Genomic DNA, 5,000 nt, shown 5'->3' with positions numbered 1-5,000 from the left:
GGCGGATCGCTGGCTGGCATCGTTTATGGTTAGAACTAGGGCGGTATCTGATCGCCTTCGAACCTCTAACTTTCGTTCTTGATTAATGAAAACATACTTGGCAAATGCTTTCGCTTCTGTTCGTCTTGCGACGATCCAAGAATTTCACCTCTAACGTCGCAATACGAATGCCCCCGCCTGTCCCTATTAATCATTACCTCGGGTTCCGAAAACCAACAAAATAGAACCGAGGTCCTATTCCATTATTCCATGCACACAGTATTCAGGCGGGCTTGCCTGCTTTAAGCACTCTAATTTGTTCAAAGTAAACGTGCCGGCCCACCGAGACACTCAACAAAGAGCACCCTGGTAGGATTTAAACGGGGTCCGCCTCGGGACGCGAAAGCACCCCTTCGGCTCGCCCCACCGGCAGGACGTCCCACGATACATGCCAGTTAAACACCGACGGGCGGTGAACCAACAGCGTGGGACACAAATCCAACTACGAGCTTTTTAACCGCAACAACTTTAATATACGCTATTGGAGCTGGAATTACCGCGGCTGCTGGCACCAGACTTGCCCTCCAATAGATACTCGTTAAAGGATTTAAAGTGTACTCATTCCGATTACGGGGCCTCGGATGAGTCCCGTATCGTTATTTTTCGTCACTACCTCCCCGTGCCGGGAGTGGGTAATTTGCGCGCCTGCTGCCTTCCTTGGATGTGGTAGCCGTTTCTCAGGCTCCCTCTCCGGAATCGAACCCTGATTCCCCGTTACCCGTTACAACCATGGTAGGCGCAGAACCTACCATCGACAGTTGATAAGGCAGACATTTGAAAGATGCGTCGCCGGTACGAGGACCGTGCGATCAGCCCAAAGTTATTCAGAGTCACCAAGGCAAACGGACCAGACAAGCCAATCCGATTGGTTTTGATCTAATAAAAGCGTCCCTTCCATCTCTGGTCGGGACTCTGTTTGCATGTATTAGCTCTAGAATTACCACAGTTATCCAAGTAACGTGGGTACGATCTAAGGAACCATAACTGATTTAATGAGCCATTCGCGGTTTCACCTTAATGCGGCTTGTACTGAGACATGCATGGCTTAATCTTTGAGACAAGCATATGACTACTGGCAGGATCAACCAGGGAGCTGCGTCAACTAGAGCTGAGCAGCCGGCCGCCCGGGAGTGTGTCCCGGGGGCCCGCGCGAACACGCAAGCGTCCGCTCAATTATTCTGCAAACAGGAGGAGGCCGAGCTCCCCTGCACGATACACCTCGAAACCCTCTCAGGTCCCGGCGGCGCGCAGCGCCGTCCTAGGTACTTGGTCGGTTTCGAGAGAGGCGCAATCGCCCGGAGTTAGGCGAGTAGACGGTTTTAGTGCGAACACCCTTGCTCCCAACTGAGCTTGCCGCTGCCGACAGAGGCCCGGGAGCGTGCTGTCGTGGCATTGCCGGCGGGAGACAACACGCGCCACCTATGGTGACCGGCAGCTCCAACGCCAGCGCCACACAAGGGCAAAGCCCCACTTGGGTGCAGAAGCGAACTCTCCCAGCACAGCGCACGCGCCAACACGTCCGCACAACTGCGATACAAACCACCTGCGAGAACCGCTGGGGCGACCGAGCAGCAGACGGCGTCGCGGCGCCGAGTGCCAGGCGGCGGCGCATCCTCAACGCACACAGTCCTCAATCAGACCAGCACACTGCAGATGTCCACCGCGCTTCGCACCGGGCTCGGCTGAACCAACTTTGGCCGCCAGGCGCCGCGTGCAGGGTGCGCCGCAGCGTAGCTGCGCCGCCTGCCGAGCCCGTCGGCTGGCGCTCCTGCCACTCGGCGCCCCCCACCAGCCGCCTGTTGCGCGTGCGCCCACGCAGCGCGCGGCCAACACGCCGGGCGGCCCCCCTTCACCGGCCGGGAACAGTCCCACCAAGCCACCGCCGCGTATCGCTTCATACCCACATGGGCCTAGTCACGTGTGTGGATGTGGCGGGTACCGCTGAAACAACCGGTTAATAGCTGTACCGATCGTCGCCATCACAGATTCACCTCCAGCGTGAACAACCGCTCAACAACGGATTTCCAGTTCATTTGCGTATCTTGGGCAGTAAACGTAGATGTCCACCTACATTTGCGAATTCAACAATTCTTGCATGCCAGGATGTCATGTGTCACGACACGCTACATCAGACCACATACACACTGCGACATGTGCAGAAGAGAACACGTGGAAGGTGGCCCGCGCACGTATGCGATGTCCCTTCCGCGATCCACTGTCAACCGGCATCTGCGGCATGTCCCAGATATGGAACGCGGTCCACCAGGGTAGCACTTTGTGTGAGGCAATACGACAAAGTCGGAATACACGCGTCACTACATCACACGGCTCACGCTGACCTGACCTGACTCACCGCACCACCACCCCCAGCGACCCAGGGTGACATACAATGCGTTCGTACGTTCCTCCCACACGCCTCTACGGCGTACCACAGTGCAACCTAGCTGTTATTGGGAGACGAGACAAGTAGCATCGAGCACAACATATGGAAATTGAGATTCGACACCGTTGGGCACAGCCAGCGTACGGTCACACGTATCACACTACTTCACTCTGTACGTAACTACCGATGATCGGTACAGCGTGTGGGTTACGCGTACGACATCAGCGGACAATGGACACAGACCATACCACGACGTACACTGAGGGCGTCGACATCTGAACGCAACTGAACAGCTGCGAGGCTCATTTAACACTCAAACGCCAGACCGACCAGCTTGAGAGGACGGAGACACAAAGAGAGGGGCAGAGGGGGGGGGGGGGGGGCGATATAGTCCTATTGCAGTACAATTGACAGTGGATAGCGGGAATATGTGGAAAGTAAGCAACACTCGCAAGACATCTACATGAGGATAACAACGACACCAGAGATTCCGAGCAGTGAACTATGTTAGGCAAAGGGACAACGTGGGTTAGGTTAAGGGACAACGTGGGTTAGGTTAAGGGACAACGTGGGTTAGGTTAAGGGACAACGTGGGTTAGGTTAAGGGACAACGTGGGTTAGGTTAAGGGACAACGTGGGTTAGGTTAAGGGACAACGTGGGTTAGGTTAAGGGACAACGTGGGTTAGGTTAAGGGACAACGTGGGTTAGGTTAAGGGACAACGTGGGTTAGGTTAAGGGACAACGTGGGTTAGGTTAAGGGACAACGTGGGTTAGGTTAAGGGACAACGTGGGTTAGGTTAAGGGACAACGTGGGTTAGGTTAAGGGACAACGTGGGTTAGGTTAAGGGACAACGTGGGTTAGGTTAAGGGACAAATTGAGTTAGGTTAAGGGACAAATTGAGTTAGGTTAAGGGACAAATTGAGTTAGGTTAAGGGACAAATTGAGTTAGGTTAAGGGACAAATTGAGTTAGGTTAAGGGACAAATTGAGTTAGGTTAAGGGACAAATTGAGTTAGGTTAAGGGACAACGTGGGTTAGGTTAAGGGACAAATTGAGTTAGGTTAAGGGACAAATTGAGTTAGGTTAAGGGACAAATTGAGTTAGGTTAAGGTACAAATTGAGTTAGGTTAAGGGACAAATTGAGTTAGGTTAAGGGACAAATTGAGTTAGGTTAAGGGACAAATTGAGTTAGGTTAAGGGACAAATTGAGTTAGGTTAAGGGACAAATTGAGTTAGGTTAAGGGACAAATTGAGTTAGGTTAAGGGACAAATTGAGTTAGGTTAAGGGATAATCTGGTACAACCACAGTTAGGTTAAGCGATAATCTGGTACAGCCACAGTTAGGTTAAGCGATAATCTGGTACAGCCACAGTTAGGTTAAGCGATAATCTGGTACAGCCACAGTTAGGTTAAGCGATAATCTGGTACAGCCACAGTTAGGTTAAGCGATAATCTGGTACAGCCACAGTTAGGTTAAGCGATAATCTGGTACAGCCACAGTTAGGTTAAGCGATAATCTGGTACAGCCACAGTTAGGTTAAGCGATAATCTGGTAAAACCACAGTAAGGTTAAGCGATAATCTGGTAAAACCACAGTTAGGTTAAGCGATAAAGTTGGTTAAATTTGGTATTGTGTGGGAAGGGGGCAGAGAGGGGGGGGGGTGGATAGTGGTGGCAGTACGCGGATGCCTGAGTCACCGTCAGATACGTCACGTCGGTTCGATGCTTGTAGCAAGAGGCTGGCGGGTCTGTGTCTCTCACTTCTGCAATTTTTCATGTGGTATAACACGAGGGCGGGTGGTGATATTTGGTGCCCCTCTGTGTAGGATGTGTGTTGGTGGTGTTGGTTTATCTGAGCAATGGTAGTTGTCGGAGGAGTGTGGTATTGTGCTTTTATAGGTGGACCTACTGGTCTGGTTATCATAGTGTCGACGGTGCAATGTGGCAGAGAGGGTGCACTCGACATTGTCGCATTCCAGATGTTTACGTATTGTGTGTCTCCGTTGCAGGCCGAGAGTAGTGCATGTTCGAGTGTCTGGCTGACGTGCGATTCACGTTGTGTGCCCAGTCTTACAGCACGTATAGGGACATTCGCATAAATCATCTATATGTGGCCTTGCATCATTTACTAAGCAGTGCCGTGAGACGACCGAACTATTAGGAAAGTACTGATGTACCGCATAATGTTTACCTTCCACCACACGGCGAGTATCGACTGTGCCCAGCGTTGCCACCGCAGGCAGCGGTCACCGTCACCATTGTGCGGCGGAACGGAACATCTATATCCTCAGAGGAGCACTCTTTGCCGCCGGGCGTCAGGTCTCGCGGCCTGCCGGCCAGCGCCCATGACGAACTTACTGCATGTATAGGGACAGCGGGAATTTGGCATACTTGATATAACTCTTCATGAGACGCAAGATATAGGGGTGGATTGCAACTTACGACTGCGAGAAAAGTCCGCCGTTCATCCGCCGGAGTTGCGATTTCGGCGGGGCACGTACGGTCGCGGGTGGAGCACTTGGTGCGGCGTACGCACCCGGGTTGCGGCTCCTGCGCTGGAGGGGGGTGCAGGTTTTG

At 52.7% G+C, this 5,000-nt stretch overlaps 1 non-coding gene across 1 annotated transcript in view; it reads right to left on the bottom strand.

Annotated features, from left to right (window-relative positions):
- LOC126318512 (small subunit ribosomal RNA) overlaps positions 1-1,131 on the bottom strand; it is a 1,893-nt gene extending 762 nt beyond the window's left edge. Inside the window, exon 1 of the ribosomal RNA XR_007557334.1 lies at positions 1-1,131. This exon is cut by the window's left edge and continues 762 nt beyond it. This is a non-coding gene — a ribosomal RNA (small subunit ribosomal RNA).
- Positions 1,132-5,000: the final 3,869 nt, after the last annotated feature.

The sequence above is a fragment of the Schistocerca gregaria genome, unplaced genomic scaffold (assembly GCF_023897955.1).
Source record: "Schistocerca gregaria isolate iqSchGreg1 unplaced genomic scaffold, iqSchGreg1.2 ptg000670l, whole genome shotgun sequence".
Taxonomy (NCBI): Eukaryota; Metazoa; Arthropoda; class Insecta; order Orthoptera; family Acrididae; genus Schistocerca; species Schistocerca gregaria.
Note: the sequence above shows the minus strand (reverse complement) of the source record. Positions and strands in the feature narration are given on the sequence as shown.